The sequence below is a fragment of the Achroia grisella genome, unplaced genomic scaffold (genome assembly GCF_030625045.1).
Source record: "Achroia grisella isolate CSIRO2021 unplaced genomic scaffold, CSIRO_AGI_Agris_v1 utg779, whole genome shotgun sequence".
Classification (NCBI taxonomy): domain Eukaryota; kingdom Metazoa; phylum Arthropoda; class Insecta; order Lepidoptera; family Pyralidae; genus Achroia; species Achroia grisella.
Genome location: NW_026713019.1, coordinates 3,158,275 through 3,177,786, shown reverse-complemented (window position 1 = coordinate 3,177,786; position 19,512 = coordinate 3,158,275). Strand labels below are relative to the sequence as shown.

Genomic DNA, 19,512 nt, shown 5'->3' with positions numbered 1-19,512 from the left:
TCGTCCTCCCTTTGGATATCCAAAGTAGAGTGATAGTAATAAAATGTTTAGTTTCAGTTAGATTGTGTGATGCACAGTAATAAAATATATTCTATTAATTTGTATATCTGCTGTGTCTGCATCTGGTTACGAGATTAAAGTAAACTACGTCATAATCGTCGTAATGTATATCTCTACTACTAAATAATTAAAACGTAATGTCTACCCTTATTTATTATTTACAACACAGTATTTCGTGTGAATGTTAAGGGAATATTTTCAGATATCAATAAAATACTGTACAGATAGATGGATACAGACAATAGCTTTTATTTGTATATTATTATTATATCTATCTATAATATACATTATTTAAGTACACTAATTGAAAAATCATATCTAAACTATATAATTTAGAAAAATAATAATAATATCTCAGGACAAATCACACAGCGCCATCTAGTCCCAAATTAAGCACAGCTCGTGTTATGGGTGCAAGACAACTAATATAAATACATACATACATACATACATACATTTTTTTGTAAATAAATACAAATTATACATAGAAGACACCCAGACCGATACAAACAATCATACTCGTGAATACAAATGATTGTACCGTGCGAGGAATCGACCCCGCGACCATCGGATAGTAAAGCGGTATGGTGGTATACCATACCGCTTTACTATCCGAGCCAAAGCTAAAGTAAAATATGTTTCTAGAAATTACATTTTTTTTAACATGACACGTAATCGCCTCTTTCCACCTAGGACTGTCAGGTTGTTTATCACATATTAAAAATAGGGAACTGAAGGCATTAGTTATGTTCAGATAATAGGTATATGAGGAAAAAAAAACTGTTGACCTCCTGACTTTGAACACATTCAGCACAATTTACGTCAACTAAAATGTTAGCATATATTTTACAACTAGCTCTCGCCTGCGGCCTTGTCCGAGTGGTATTTAAATAATATTAACTAAATACCACCTTAAAACATATTACCTTCATAATATTATATTCATTGTTTCTCAGTAAACATGTTAAATACAATTACTACACATATTTCAAAATAATATTTATTTATTATTTGCATATTCTATTGGCCTAAAAAATATCCCGTATTCTTAGCAGCTTATATTCTTCAGGTAGAATTCAAGCTATATTTATACTAAGTTTCATGAAAATTGGTTAATACTTACATTAGGGGGTCTAGAAATAACAAACATTTATAATTATTAATAGATTTATGGAACGTTACGTATGTTTATTATTATATATAAAAATATCTTAATTTCGGTTAGAGAAATACTTTAATTTTCTGTATTTTTATTTTAGGGATTTTAGTATTTATACCTCTAAGAATAATATTTCGATTTCTACAGATTAGTATAAGAACCATAAATACAGTCAATATGCATTACTGAAATATAGAATTTGCAACTTATTGATTGTGATAATATTCTTTGTTAAACATTGCATATATATATTACGGAATATTGATAGGCATCATGTAAATAATTATCTACCTCGAGGAGAAACACAAATCATTTAATTATTAATGTTATTACAGGGCATGACCAATAATGGAAAATACTGATAATAAACTCTACTCTAAAGAATGTGCACAAATCAGAATTGAGTGTTATACTTGTTAGAAACAGAGATAGTTCATAGAAGTTCCCTGTAAAATATTGGATTATCAAATTTATTTTTAGTATATAAATGGGTCAAAATGGTTCTTATACCGTATTGTAACAATGACTAAAATGTACCTAATAGTAAAGGACCGCACTTCACTTCTAAAATGCATGACTTTATATTGGAAAGGTTATCTGGTACCTACGCAGTTTAGTGTTTCTAGTTTCTGTTCCTATGTACTATGTATAATTTTCTCTCTCTAACTTGATATATGATCGTCATGAGCGAGGAGATAGGGGTAGCATATGACTTGGTGGTAAGCCTAGCCTCGTGTATGTTCGGTGGGTTTCGTTGAAAATCAACTTCTGTACGAACAGTGTACAGCAGCCGTCTGAATTGGACTGACTAGTCGCCCTGTCGCAACACACACTTTCCTTACGGCAGTTGCCGCCGGTACCTCGGTGCGGAGAGAAGTTATAAAGTGTATCCTCTCCATATCGCGCGACTCAGCCGCTTTTGTTGTAAACAAATCACAGTCAATTGAAAGAAACACGCATCTTGTTCAATGAAAATGCTGCTTATAAAGATCAAAAATAAATATGTTATTGACAATAAATCTATACGACCGGTTGCCGTGAATTATACATAGACTCCAAGGTGGATTCGAATGAACAATTCTGTATGGTGTACATTGAATTTTGGGGTTTAGTGAAAGGAACTTGTTATTATTAAAGTGTTCCAAGTGCTGGCTGTTACGAACTGTGCAGAGCTAATGTAGTAATTATTAGTATTGCAGCATAAGAAGTTACTGTACTGGAACTATGAGTGCACCTGAGCCTGTAGTTGAGGTTATTCTCAATGAACGCTGCTAGCAAAGTATCCAAGTCAAGGTGTTTTGCTACGTTGATTGTTCATGATCCCATTACTTTAAGCGAATAGGTAAGGCTAAGTTATTATTCTGTTTATGTATTCATAAATTATTCTACATAAATATAATCTAACTTTATTGCAATATATTTTTTTAGATGAAGTAGGTACCTATAGATACTTACATGCAAGATCATATTAAATCAAAACTTACCGTTTACAAATACCAGTGACCAGACGGGTTTGTAAACGGTAAGTTCAAAACTGCGTCATAACAGTTGAACCGTATGGTCCTATAGTTTATTAATATCGATGCATATCATATAATATTTAAGTATTGAATAAATACCTATATAGACGTCGGATAATATGTCGGTATACCAGATCCGGGATGGATGGAACAGTGGGATGGTTAATTATGAATCATATTCGTTTAAAGATCTGTTTTTTACAAGTAAAAACAATTTAAAAAGTATAATAAAAACACTATCAATTACGTAGCTATCTATGGCTCCAATGTAAAATAGCACGCTTCATGATAATTCAATCCATATTATCAGCTATAGCAAAGTAGGAGTACGAATTAATTAAAATAATATAATATAATTTTAAATACCTACCTATGTATCGTGTGTTGATATACAAAAAAGATACATACGTATTGTTTATTTATATGTAATTATAGATTTGTTATATTGTACTATATATCCTATTATGGTAACGGAAGACGTGCATTACTGACAACTGAATGGATAATTATTTTTATTAATTTTCTTATAAATTCTACTACTAAGACTATTAAGATAATTTATTACAATATTTTGTTCTATACCTGAGAAATCTGAAGACTAATAAACACTGACTGCAGCTTGCATTTTGAAGTCTAATCTTTAGACTGATGATTTTGCAGTAAGTCGTCGTACATACATTTATTATTGAACTACTTAAAAAAATTACCAATATTTGTAACTATAAAATAATTAGGGACAATCACGAAATACTTATTACTTCTGCGTATGGTTAATCTGTAATCTAGATTTCGTAATAGAATAAAAAAAAATACTGTTAATTAATATTAACCAGTAAGAGCTAAAAATATTGAGAAATTTAATCACAATTCTTGAGTGCAAAAAATGTATAAAGACATTGATCGAAAAACTTTCTTAATCATAGTTGACTTGTTTTCCACTTTTCGTATTGCGGCGTGGGATGGCAATACAATTTGAAGTACCTATGTACATAAATATACCAAGTTTCCTCGCTTAGGATTGGGACAGCTGTCGAGTTGCATTTTTCATCCTCATTTAAAATTTTATGTTAATATTTTATTTTCCTAACTTAAGTAGCGTTAAATGCTTCTAAATTACGAATGTCATCATTTCTACATAGGTCCTCATAGATATAATTTAATCTATTATTTTTAGGATAAGAAATGGAATAGTTATAATCTTTTGTACAATTAATATTTTAGAGTGTGAATATATATATGTTACTGGAATAGCAAAAAAGTTATGTTTAATTAACTATTACGAATTTTTTTTATTCGAAACTAAAGCCATTAGCGGATGATATTTAACCTTATAGTCGAAATTTAATCTCTACCAAGTACTCTCTAGTACATTACACTTAAATTATTTTAAATTAAGACTAAGAGGGCGGGTAGACAGATTTATCTTCTCGTAAAATTTGTTTACTTACAGACTTATTGTCGACTAAACATAAGTGGTGCCTCCACCATTTTCAGTCAATTATATGATCTGTAAAATAGTTGTTTTTGTAACTAATACAGATATATTAAAGGGGAGGATGACTGAAGAAAGATTGGTGTACTGTGTGAAAGATGATACGCATAAAAACCGTACTCTAGCAGATATGACGGGTGATAAGGAGCAATAGAAGATGTACAACCCAAATAATGGGATAAAGGCAAGACTTTGCGGATAAACTAACACTGAATTTGTGGTGAGTGCGTAATTTTATTTCTACCATCTAATTCAATATAATCAATAATTCAATATATAGATTATATATTGAATTAGACGGTAGGAATAAAATTATAATATAAAAATTTTTACGTTCATAAGCGGCTAAAGTGTCCTACATGATTAAATGATTTCTGAATTTGAATATTAAATAAGGTCCTAAATATTGTAATACCTACTGGAGATTACAATATTGTATTATGGAAAAATTTATAGTCATATTTAAAGTGTTATCGAAAGAAAATAGACTCAAAATTATACCTACCCATGGGTTGAGATAATGGTAATCCATGTTTATTACTATCACCGTAATCATACAGAGAATAAACATTTTTAATTTATTATTGTATTTATCTTTAAGTATGCACAATATGGGCCAATATTATTTTAGTATTGTTGCATTATTAAATATATATTAATAATAATATTAAGACAGTGCCATCCATCCGATATTATCCTACGGGAAAATAAATGATAGAACAGACTTACATAACTTAAGTAGGTATATTAAAATTAATAAAGATTATATAAACAAAACCAGACCCTGTGTTGGACCTATGAAGGTTTTTATATTTTGTGCTCCAACAATATAGGATAGATTTAATGTTGTGTTTCTGCCAGCTGTCTCTCTTTATTGTATCTAAATGCATATAAGATGAGATCAGATAAAAAATTTGATTAATGAGTGTAGAATGTTGTAAAAATTCAAACTAATTTCACTTATTTCCTGTCTCATCTTAAAACAGAAATTTATTAGAAGTAACTTTACCTTATTTTTATACGTCATTCTTTGATATGTCTATCTTGTTCCTAAAAATCAGAGTAAATTTTTAAGAAATTTCTTTTAAGAGTATAAACTTTTAAATCAGAGCAATAAGAGACTAATTTGCTACGTGAAGCAACTGTAGCTATGGGACTTTTTTGCAATCTCCACGACGCGACGTTCAAAAATATCAGAGATCGTTGAGCGTAAGAATCAACTTATTACGCTTCATTGGTACCGCAAGGCGGAACGTATATTTTATAACATGATGATTAAGTAGATATATTTTTAACGTCCCGCCAACGCAAATTCATGTTTGACATAAATTATTAGAGAGATTATTCTTTAATTCTCTAGGAAACATTTGACCTTCATGGCTTGCTTTCTATGCCAGGTGTTCCTTTTCTGCGCGCAAACAATGAGCAGGGAGGGAGATGTTTATTATGTCCTCTTACAAAGAATAAATATAATACTGAAATCCCTCCTATTGTTGCTGAAATGTTTAAAAATATGAATGAAGCCTAAGTAAATATGAGTATATTTTATTCATCGCAGTTTAAATCCGGTTATGGATATTTTTATACATTATTAATGAATAAAAAATAAGTTTTATTGTTTAAATGTGTTTCAAGAATTAACCAATGATAACCAAATTTTGATTTATCAAAATTTACCGTGTAAAAAACTGTTAATCAAAAAACTTTCTTATTAGTAATAATAGTATTAATTTATATTATCTGTGGTATTATTAATTTAAAACCGTATCATTGGCAAATAAAATCATAATTTGCCGCCAGTCAGAGGAATTTTCACATTTCAGTATCAAGAGTATAGAATATCTTAAAATTACACGGTAGTTATAACAAATGATTCCTTAGGAATAGAAGAAATATTAAATGGTATGATGAAAGGTAACCAAGAACATACCTATCTATTTTATCAGTTTGCTTGTGTGGTTTTGTAATGCTTAAGTAATATTTCTTATTTTTAACCTTAAATTATTGAAATAGCTAAATTCCATGTGTATATTTTATGTTATGTTATATTAAAATTCGTGTCATGCGTACACGCACACTACTCAGATCATTGTTACGTACATTATTTGAATATTAACATACAAAATAACGACGTGAGCATTAAAACTAGATACTTGAGTAGACTTTTAACATTCTGGTATCTAATGTGTATGTACCTGAATGGAATGAGGAATTACGTGCTCTATATATTAGTATTTTGAACACGTAGAGTAGAACAAACTTATTTGTAAAACTTACCTTATCTTCATGTTTTCGTAGCTACAATTAGTAGAAAAAATTATAGATTTATTGTAATTATTCTTTAAAATGAAGCTACTTAATATAATCGCGGAATTCGGAAATCAAATCTCCATAAAAGTAATTCCAATGTACAACGCGATAAGAGAATGAAAAATTAGGTTGATGAATTTAAAGATCTTATACTGATAAAACTCCGTACATAATAAATTCACCAAACCTACACAAATTTGGATTTGATTTACTGGGATTTATATAACCAACATTTTGCCAGAAACTGGTATTTTTTTAACTAGTTTTATAATATGTTTATCAGAGATGATAATTATGGGAAGCCGTCTTAACAATACAGAAATGGTTTGCATTTAATTATTTAATTACAATACTATACTATAATTATGAGCATGACAAAGAATTAACTGATATTACTGTAAAATACATTGTCTAGTTATTATGTAGTTAGCTTTACTATAAGATGTTAATAGGCGTATTAAATGGCCGATTGAGGATATGATATCGTTATAATTTTTATTGATTTGTTTCTAAGTAAGAACAATTCAATTGACTTGTATATATCTATATATATTTAGTTCTTGGTAGCTACCAAGAAATAAATATTTCTCTATAATATATAACCATTCAACCGTAATACAGTTTACAACAAATAAAGCTTGATTTGTTTGTAAACTGTATTACGGATGAATTGTGAGATATTATAGAGAAATTAGAGAAAAGATGTCACCTTATATCTCCTAAATGTTCACGTATGAGGCATTCGTGAACGACTCATGATGACTTGATGATATTTGTGGTGCTGTTTATGTCTACCTATATGGGCTACGTTTACCACTTATCATTAGATAGCAATAATAATAATTATCTTTATTTATCTCAAATAATAAAGAGTTATAATTTCTTGTTATAATAAAATTAAAAGGTATTATAATATAGGCTGTCGCCTTATTCAATTACATAAAATAAACAAAACTATAGTTACTTTTATCTTACGCTTATAATAGAAATATTACTATTAACGGATGGCAATGATTATTTTTATTAAGACAATGTTTTCTCTCTCAATAGCTTCATACTATTTTGGATTATTGGATATTTCAAACCAAAATGTATTTATTCCTTGAATAGTAGATTCTATGGTTAGTAAGTAAAATAATTATGTTGTTACAATAATATATTTCCCTAATCTACTTTTATCAATACGTCGGTATGGCTAGTTTTTCAAATATCTAAAACAAAATGAACACTTAAAGTCCGGTTTATCATAAAAAAAATGCTGTATAGTAAAATGTGATTAATAATTCAAACCCGATCCTGTTTCGCCCCGGGTACAATAAATTAACGACAACAATTTTCTGTAGGATTTACACTAAGCTTGTTTATTTAGGATTTAATTTATCGTCCTCTCACTCATTATTTAAAATTAATAATTAGTCTGTATATATTGTAGATTATTGTTTGGTGCCCAATCATTCCTTATGCCTTGTTATCTTGAACCAAACTATACTGTCCAAAACTATATGTATTCTATACAGTTTGCATCTGTAATTTCACTAGGTAGTTCTTTTGCTATTTAAATCAAAGAATTATATTTTCTTTACTACTTCATAACTATATTTTAGTTAATTTAGTTATAAAAGAAATATATACTCGTATAAATAATGATCTATTATTAAATAAAAGCCAAATTATTTATTAACATTAAATAAAAGTAGTGTTCGCCCAGTGCTTGAAATTCGACCATACTATAGACATACTATAGAGAAATAGTATTAAAGACAAACGATATTAATCTAATCTCTATTTGTCTATATACTAACAATAAACAATAGAGTATATATGTGTGTGTATCAAATAGTGTCTGTAATATTTTTTTAATTGATTTAATATATTTTTTAGATTAATTTAAAAAATATTAATAATCGGCACTGCTTCTCTGTATATATATATAAACGTAAGTGTGCGAAATTTCATACTCCTCCGTCCAAGCAATTTTCTATTTAGGTATTACTTACTTCTTATTTATCTAAAGTTGGTTCTGAAAGTTACAACGCATCTTGATAAATATCTTTATTCACAGTAGGAAAAATCCTGCTTATCTGGTAGCCCTAAATCAGCTAGCAGGATCGATTACGCCGCAAAACTTCTAATAAAGTTTGTTCCAGAGTGTTCTTGCCTCGCAGTCAGTTTATACTGTAATCTCATTTAGTCAAACCTCGAAATTTGAAGTTCACATTATGGCGCGATATTACGTAAACAAGGAAAGTTTTTATATTAATTAAAAACGGAACTCTAATTAGTTTGCTATCTTAATAGATATACTTTGTTCATGTAGTCTATAACGTAATATGTAAATACATTTATTTATTAACAAAAAATACATTTCGTACATAAGCTTAGATTTTGAAATATAAACTCTCCATCAAGTACAATCTATGTTAATTAAATATTGCATATATATAGATATATATACATATATATATATATATATACTTATTTTACTTGAAATACGTAAAAACAACGATTTCAAGGTAAAACTAATAAGAATGAATAGTAACCTTGGTAGAGCGCTCCTAAAACCTACACGACATCTTGAATGAATATAAAGACTTGTAGGTATCAATGGAATTGGAACAAATTCATTCAAGACGTCGCGTACGCATGACCGATGTATGAACTATGATTTCACCTAGCGTTGTTATGTATATCTATCATTACACAATTATATCTAGCTTTCCATTCGCTGAAAAAAAACAGCATAGGAAATATATCAGGCCGTTCAGCCTTCACGAACAAAACTTCCTCGTCTGCATTTGTTCTAATAATAATATCATATAATTTATAAAGCTATATTTATTATGTAGTTGGAATGGAAAACATAGTGATGGCCTATTCGGCTGATGTTCAGCGGTAACCATCGCTTGGATTCAACTTTATCAAGTGATAAGACTCATGCGGTACCGTTTCAGATGACAAAGATGTCACGCCTCGCATCCTTTAATTTTACTGCCTAATTGCACCCTAGAACCGAAGCAGCTTACAAAGCGAGTTGCTTGATGACTGAAATACGAGTAGGTGTTACTGACTGTACCAACACAGATGAAACACGAAATTTTCACAGTCTATCTTTAGTCAGTTTGGTATAAATACGATAGCTTTTAGTTATACTTATTTCAAGTTATTAATATAAATGATTAATTTGTATAGAAGGAATAATTATACTCGCTGGACAGAGACTACAGTGATTACAAAAACATTCAGTGCAAATCACAGATATACATCTTAATTAGCATATTTCTGTCTCATAATTACAGGTAGTAGTAGTTAAAGTTATTACATTCAACCCTAATGTTCATAACACTATCAATGTATAGTAAAATATGAAAATAGATATTACTATTAGTTGTTGTATGCAGTTTATAATGTAGAAAATACGATTACATAACAATAATTCATTTTAATACACCGTATTCGCAAGTCTGAGAAATTAATTATTTAAATTGATTAATTATACTTAATATTTTGTGAATTATAATTAACAATTGCATAACCCATCGGAAATATTTCTAAGTGTAAACTAATTAGTCGTGTTCAGTGCATTCTAAATTTATACTCGGACACGGATTCCTCATTCGATATTCGATAATATCCGATAAAAATGCGGTCAAGTATGAATATTACCACATTGAGAAGTAATATACAAACTTATGCAACAAACATTGCTGACCGTTGTACAAGGTCTTTTTGAATTCATAGAATTTATAATAGCGAATTTTATAAAACGGTACATTATAAAAACTTACGAAATTTTATTTACTATAATACCTAAAGATTTCTTTAAAAAATTAAAAATTTTACCACTTTCTACGCTATTCCTAATTTTTTAGAAGGTTTTCTTGAACCTTTGTAAGGTTATACAAGGGTAATACAAAACGTAGTAGTTGTGATCCTTCTTCGCCCCAACACTTATGGAATTTAATGACCAATCATATTTTTTACTTAACTAAACAATATCACAAAATTTGTTTAAGTAAATATATTTTGAACATATACTGAATGTTCTAACACTGTAAGAATGTTTACGTTGTTGTCATCGAAAGTCTATCTATACCTACCCTACCCAATATAGATTTTAAATGGAGTATACTTCCTACGCCTTCCTACATAAAATAAGAAGTATTAATTTGATTCGCAGTGAGTAAATATAAGATTTATTGACAGTGCTATCGCTCTGATCTGAGAGCGTGGGCGACGATGCGCAATTTTGTTTACTATATGGCTCAAAATCACCAAGGTGGAGAATTAGCTTTATCAGCAAATAAAAGTCTAAATTTGGTGTTTTTAAACAAATTGATATTGTGAATATTACTTAACTACGTTCATATTAACTGTACCTAATATTTTTTACTGAAAAAGTAAAGCACATTTATTAATATTTAAAGAAATAACTTCAAAAATCATTTCGGGAACGCGTCCCAAGTACCAATCTTCAAAAACTAACGTTGAAAATATTAATAAAATAAAATAAGTTTTAAATGTTTTTCTTACTCAATGGCCTACAATTTTATCATAAATCAATTAATTATTGTTATTACTAAAGAAAGAAACGAAATTAAAGAAAATCAAGTCAATATATTGTGTCCCACAGTGTAAGCATCATTTCAGTGAACACAATTTTGATTCTCAATAAAAATTTTGTTTTTTATCGCAACCCTTAGTTTTCTATGGTACAGTGATGTGAACGATGTAAACAAACGGTTGTCGTCTTTCGTTTTTGCCAAAACAATTGAAAATAAGAGGTACGTATCTTTCAATTCAATATTTATAGAGCGTACATCAATACGTCATCATACCGGGAATGCGTTTCTAAACTTGGGAAATTGAAATATAAGTTTTATAGTACTTTATAGCAAATAGTAATCTCAAATATTTTACAATAATAAAACCAAACATGATGTCAAAGATTACTGCGATCTAAAAATGGCATGGTTATTTAAAAAAGTCATTTCGGGAACGGTCATTTCGGGACCGTTTCCGAAGTTGACGGAGGGTTCTCGAAATGATGATGACGTTCCCGAAATGACTTTTTAAATAAACGCACCCTGTTATTATTACTAACGGTTAATCAATTCAGTGTATGTTGTGCTAACATATTGTTTAATATATGTTTAATGTTATTTAGCAACATGGAGTCTCATATGGCTGAAAAAAATAAAGAAACGTCCGAAATAGCAAGTTAATAAGAATAGTTCGGCTTACTTGCGACAATGGGAGAATCCAATGCCAGGAAAAAATATTTTTAGATAAGATGATGGTGAAAGAGAGAGAAATAAAAAGGGCTAAGGATAGAGCCTATTTTTAGAAAAAAAGCTGTAGAGAAAGTTAAAAACATTGATGAAATCAATGAGAGAGTAAAGCAAAATAAAAAATTGGAAAAGGGGCATTAGAAAAATACAGGGAAGAAAGGAAGGCAATATCAGGTATAGTAAACAATACTTTGCCAGATTCGAATGATGAATTAAATGCAGAACGGTTTTAAGGAGAAAAACAACGGAAAGAAAAATTGTCCGGAAGGATAGAACCAAAGCATAATATATATTGTAGCATAAAATAAAACAACAAGAGAAAATAATTCCTAACATAAAATATTATTTAAAGAAAAGAAAAAAAAAGAACAGGAAATAGTTCAGGTACCAACAACGACTCCTAACAGCAAAGTTGACGCATTGATTTAAAATGTCATAGAACCACCTAAAGTGCGCAAAAATCTTTTATTCAACGAAGTACTGACAGCGCAATTAAAAGAAAAGGCCTGTATTTTATGAATAAAAATTATATGAATGAAAAATTCCAAAGAGAGGGAAGTCTTCCAAAAATGTGTTAGCGATAGCAAAGAAATATAAACTGATTCGTATGGCTAAGACTTTTATGCCAAAGAAAGAACCAGTACATTGATTCTGAAGACCGATATCAAAATTCGTGTATATAATGACTAAAAAATAATAAGTATAATGTTTACATAGATGGATTGATTTATTTACATTGGAATAAAAGATTATTGCCATTGTAATAAAAGTTTAATATGATTATTAAACCTTTCTAATCAGCTGTGTACAGGTTATTAAAAGACTGTAAAGTGTTTTAAGTTGCGGTTTTTGGTAATTAGGAACCCTATGCAAAAATAAATAAATAAGTACGATGTTCCAAAAACATTGCTTATGATTTTATAACCCTAAATTGTATCTATATCGTCATTTAAGGAACACACGCATCATTCCGTGAACACCTCATCCCTTCCGGGAACATCACCAAACCCGCAGATAATACATGATTATTTTAGATATTTTAAAAAAAGCTCTAATAATATTAAAATATGAAAAAACTTCTCACACCTAGAGCATGTTAATTAATATACAAGACACATCTATTTCTCATATTAGATAATTTAGACTAAAAAATAGTCATAATATCACCCATTTGCACAATATTTTGCTTTATAACGTCTTTATTGGCAATTTCATTAAATTTCTTTAATTTCTATGTATAAGTAACATATATCCGCTATTGAATAAGGAAAAAAATAAATACTTATGTTATATTTTAATATTATTATAAACCTTACAAAAACGTTCCCGTAATGATTTTTTTCAGCGATAGGTCTCTTTAGAAATAAAATTACAAGAGTTGTAATCAATTCCATGCTCTGCCAACGTAAATATTGTTTAAACATAAGTTTATGAATCATTTAGGCTGATCATCAAAGTAATAGCTGCTAGGTAAATTCATCATAAAACAGAACTTGGAATTTGCCACCTTGGTGATTTTGAGCCATATAAATCTTCTACGGGGTAGAGAGCAGAAACAAACCTTTACCGTTTCTTTTATTGAAATTGTTAAGACATGTGAATCGTATATGTATAATATAATGAAAGATGTAAGTATAAAACTACCTATAATATAAAATATGGCAACCTGGACCTGTACGAATTAAAAACCTAGTTTTATAGTCTATTAATAACTAACTTTATAAATGAGTTATTGTCTATGAGAAAATTTAAATTAATCACTAAATTTGTATAATTTAAATCATAAACAGATTTTTTAATTAACATTTAAACTTATAAGTATACATTGTACATATAGTTTGCAAGATAGTGGATTGAATGGATTCAAAATCCTAAATTCCATAATAGAACTGACGGACACTGTTGTACCGAGATAAAATAACGAAATAAACTCTGATCTTTTATAAATCCGGTGGGATTGTTGGATTCACTTCCGACACAGATCGTAAAGCTGTTTGTTGAAACGATCTTCTTGTCAGTCATTTCGGAGAACATGCACATTAATAGATGGATTGAGTAGATATAAGCTTTTATTTTATGTAGATCATAATACAATACTATTATATTTTGTCTACTTTGATATTTTGTTCCTGTAGTACACAATTATAATAAATTTATTGTAATCATTCTCAAACAGACTTCCATGTAAGGTACCTTACTACCTATTGTAATGCCCATGGTATTTCTGAAGCATTGCAATATCTGACGATCTATGAACAACCTTAGTTACTAGTTACTTTATACAATAAATGATATACCTACCAATTGCGATGCCCTTCTAATTTATGGACGAAAGATATCTGGAACTTCTCAATCTGACTTGACTTTGAATTCTTTCAATTTAATATAAATCTAAATTATATAAGATTATATATGTAATGAAGAGAAAAACATATTACGTAGACCCCAAATAAACGGGACAAGGAAGAAGCAGATGATAATGATGATGATGATGACGTATGTATATATATTTCTGTTTTATTATATTTAAATATAGATTATTACCGTTTAAAAAATATATCTTTTATACATCCCTAAAAATATTTCATTCTACTTCAAAGCGGATTCACTACCTACAATAGTTGTATCCAAATTCCATACATAAATTGTATTCATATTCTTCACCGATAGATATTCCAATATATTTCCTCTCGTAAAATGAGTAGGTATTGGATACATCGACAAGTATCGAGATGCTGCCAAACTAGTGAGAAACACATGTCGCTATAGAAACGGGCTATGTATGTAATTTGATAGTTTACACAAGATTTATATCTTGTGGAAACTAGTAAGTGCTTATTATTTGTTGTATATAAATTAAAACATGTTAAATTAAAATAAATTGTATGTTAAAATACATTTTGAAGTCCAATTTTAAGCATATATAGTACGTTTGGCATCAATTTCTATATTTATTTATGATATCTGGTTAGATTTCTAACCTAAGAACTATTTCATTATTGTTCTTAGTTCTAACCTCATTCGTTTGCTAATTTCTTTTGTTCGATTATATATTAAAAGTCCTATAATTTTGTACAATGTTTGTAAACAGAACTCTTTTTAAATCTGTTTTAGCTATCGAAGTAGTTTGTTTCAGATTATCTTAAGTTCATGTTTTGACTTTTTCCATAACGTAAAAAAATATTCACTGCACAACTACGTGATAGAGCAATATAGTCTAATGCTTTGTATATTATGTAGTCCGGATTCAATACTTTTTTCTCATGTACACTACACATGCAATGGGAACGTCTCAACTTCTTGTTGTTTAGCTTGCCACTGTGAATTGTATTACAAACTAGGTTAGATTAAACAATACGAATATACGAGGATCAAAATTAGCTCAGTCATTTCATGATTATTTTATCCTGTACCTAAAAGAAAAAAAAAAATATTTTTTGGGTACATGGACCACAAACAACTGGCCATTTCTAAGAAAAGTCTGGTACCGGTATGTGTCTAGTATTTATTTTGTTGATCAAGCAAATTTTAATTTGATTGGCGTTTAATTTATAGATGATATGACATATTATCACATCACATATTTAAAACTATATATTAGTTTTTTAAATGAGGTATTCGAATTTTGCACTTGTAGTACTTATACATTTAAATTGATGCTTAATATTTTGATGCGGCCATATTTGGGCAGTACTATATTTATAAAAGGGAGACACTTGAATCTATTCACAATATCATATTCTATTCCAAAAAATAGTGTGCAACAATTTTTATATCTACGCTACGAATCTATACACATGTATCTATGATAATGATAAATGCGATTTCTGTCTGTCTATTTTATTACATTTTTCTTGAATACAGCTGAACGGATATTACTGTAATTTGACGTGATGATTGATTGTATAATCGCGAGGAATTTAATGTTACCTTTTATCTTCCAAAAGAGCAGACAAAATCGCACTAGTAACAGATAAATGGTTTCTATTACGTACCTATCTACTAATCAATATGTTTAAAACCTATTTTATCACAGTCAGACTTGCACTCGACTCTGAACCACTCGACATATCGATTTTTCATTACGATTCGCGCCACATTAATATAAAATTAAAATTGATTGTACTCGTATCTATGTACAATAGGAATATTGAGGCCATCGATTTATAGTTTGCCACCTCTCTCTTTTAATTTTTTCATCTATATTAGCAGATGCTTTCTGCATATAACACCATCCGCAACAAATATTTTTGATACAGTTTAATTTTTGTTTTTTCGTTATATGACTTTGTACAAATTTGTCTGTGTTAATATCTCTATCTCTTGTAGTACTTCATATATAGTCGTGGGTACAATTCATCAGCCAAGCCGCTTACCGTTGAACAGTGTAATAAGACAGGGTAAATTACAGGGTATGGAAGATATGTCCTGTAATTATGACAGCTTAGTCCCCTGTAAGGGCAACGTGCATGCATTAGCATACCTACATAAGCATGCTAACGGTGATATTACAAGCGTCACAGGATGACATGATATTTGTAATACTGTTCATTTAATTGGACAGGTATACAATATTGGATGTACAATATAGTAAAATGAAAACAAGTCCACTTGATTTCAAAAGGTAACAATCAGGCCTCTAGCTCTATATATGGACTGTTAATAAAAGTAGCGATAGAAAGAATCTTTATTAATCATATGAATGTACAACATAAATGATTAATGCAATAACACTATTATTATAAACACCGTTGTTAGTTACTTAATATTCATTTACATTAGGTTAATAAAAACAGTCTCGTAATTAAAAATATTTCGACTTTGGTCTATTAAATTAAGTTTTTTTTTATTAAATAGAAATTGATAAATGTTCAATATTATGTATTCTTCTTTATTGAATTTCCGGTTAATACACGATAAATGATACAGTTTCTAAATACGTTAATGCATTAAACCTTGAAGAATTTGTTACTAATAGGGGTTCTCTGACCTGTGTGTTGTGTATTACGCTCATAAAAATGTATCAGCCTCAGTCTCAGTTTTATTGGTTCTACTATTTTCACAATTCCATTAAGTTTTTACTGAATGCTTTTCTAAGACTTTCTAATACTCTACAAAAACATTAAACTATACATAGAGACTCCGGCGCCTATTGGGTAAATCATAACAATTGTTGGTTATATTATGTACGTATATGCATTTAAAATTGAGATTTAGTAAACTAAGGTAATATTTTTATAGTACCATAACATATAAATTTTAGATCGAAATGGTGCTACGATATACATACGTATTATGTATCACATTTTATATAAAATGTAAAAAAAGAAAGTCTATAAATGTAGGATGAAGTAAAATTAATATCGAACATATTACAACCCTAGATAATAATAGACATTATCCACCATAGCATGAAGATAATATATATTTTTTATTAAACAACAGGGCTTTTGCTATAAAAAAATATTATTAGATTATAAATACTCTTAGAACGTGAGTCCTCAAACTCGGTTATCTCGTAGATCATTTGGCCAAGTGGGTAATTGTTTTTGCGGAAGATCAAGCAATCTTTTTAATATCTTGAGAGGGAATTTTTCCACACATCCTGGTAGCTAATTCGAAATAGAAAATTTACATCAAATTTAATAACGATTATTCTATGATCCTATATTGTGTTAGAGAAGTTGCGTCTGTCGACAGGCGATAGACAGTGAAACGGGTTTCATTCACGCCCCCGTCTACACACTTTACCATATACAAACAACCTATTGTCTCTAAACACACCTACTGACTATAGTTAGTGACTGAACATTGTTTCAGCTCGATTTACATTAGCGACTGATTGAATTTCGAATTTTAGTGTTTTTGCATCAGGCACGGTACATAATAAGAAGATAATTTTTATTTCTGCCAACAACTAGTATCAATATTAACTTAAAACATGGGACTAACTCGAAAATAAACCATAATTCTGCAACACTACTGGCAATCCCTCTGCTCATCTCATGACTGGTCATCAGATGAGCCGCATGTGTCTTTGTTAGCCTTCAAGATTGCAAAAAGAAACATCGAATTTCGGCGATTTTATTAAGAGTATGTAATATTATCTTATCTGTTAAGAGTATCTAAATGTTAATTAACATATTTGTAACATTTGCATTGAATGTCTTGCACAAGATGGAGGCTTACAATTGTACTGTTATTTTGCACGTAAATTTCCTTTCTGAGCTGATATTAATGTTTATTTTAACGAAAGAGGTTTGTTCTCGTGTTGAGCCTATTAGCGATACACATGGTATTATATACAATAAGTAGATACGTATGAACACAATATTTAAGTATTTTTATAAGAAGTTTCTTTGTTATAGATCACGTAGGTAGAATCTGTATAATCTTGTTTACGTCCGTACCTGTCTGCCTCTTTGTTCCTATTTTATTGTGCTTTCTAAGATATATTTTAGTTTGAAGGCTGTCAGCTTGAAATATACAAATAAGATCATGCAAGAATGAAATTTGTATGCAATAAAATGTTATTCAACACGAAAATTATTGATCATTAATCAATGGATTTATCTACTTTACTATTTAGACAGAGTTGAAAATGTTGGATTGCGTTGGTAAATTAGATATGTAGGAAATCTGTTTTGTGCCTAGGTAATTTGAGACTGTCTGTGACTATAATATGTATGAAATGATACCAGTCTTTATGAAAAATTAATAATACTGACATTTTGAATACAAATGAGAAATGTGAAAATATTTAAATGCGCAGCATCCATTTTCCCAGTAGTAATGTTACAAGCGCTCGTTCAAACAAAGTTTGCGGTACATCAACGAGCTTTGCGTGGAACTCATTACGTTTTAATATGTATGCAAATTGAAATATGCAATAGATATTAGCATTTTATGTGTAATTTTATTTATGTCGTTATTACATTACTAGTTTAACGTGTACGTGTGTTGTAGGTATAATTAAGATATACAGCGAAACATTTGAAATGTTAAGATATCCTTGAAAAATCATTGTTCATGCAGTTTTTTAAAAACATTAATGTGTTTATATGTGAGTGTAGAATGTTGTGTTAAAAAAAAAAAAATGTTAATTACGACAGCGTATACAATTGTATTTTCTCCCGGTTATTCCTATATTAACAGGTTACCTAAGCAAAGTCGCAAAATTTGGAACATGGTACGATATAGCTTTTATTTTTTAATATTCATTTTCACAGATGTAGGTGTGCCCGTCATGCGAGATAAAAAAATATGTATTTCGTTCAAAACAAGACTAAATCTACTCCAACTGTATCATAAATGATATTGTTGTAATATTTCTTATGAATAAAATACGTATTATTTATACCCATAAACAAAATTAAAAAACTATACAAGAATTATCTATGTACTATGTAACCTATAAATCTTACGGCAAAGTAGTTGTATATATATTTAATGTTTATTATTTATTAATGTTATTTTATTCTATTTTGTTATCTCTAGTATATGTAATTGGTTTGTATTTATTAGTTGTAATTTTGTTTTAATTATTATCATTAATATTTTAAATAGTGCCCTCTCTCTCCCCCCCTTTTATATATATATTTTTGGTGCCACTGAAAACCAGCTGTATGTTCACCTAGGACATACATTAAAGCTGAGTGGAGCCATTTCAGTGCATTATTGGAT

At 29.3% G+C, this 19,512-nt stretch overlaps 1 protein-coding gene across 1 annotated transcript in view; it reads left to right on the top strand.

Moving 5' to 3' along the window:
- Positions 1–1,280: 1,280 nt before the first annotated feature.
- Positions 1,281–19,512, top strand: part of LOC131850839 (diacylglycerol lipase-beta-like) — a 40,413-nt gene continuing 22,181 nt past the window's right edge. The window contains exon 1 of the mRNA XM_059201209.1: positions 1,281–2,561. The gene's annotated coding sequence lies outside the window, so the exon portion shown is untranslated. The remainder of the gene's footprint in view (positions 2,562–19,512) is intronic.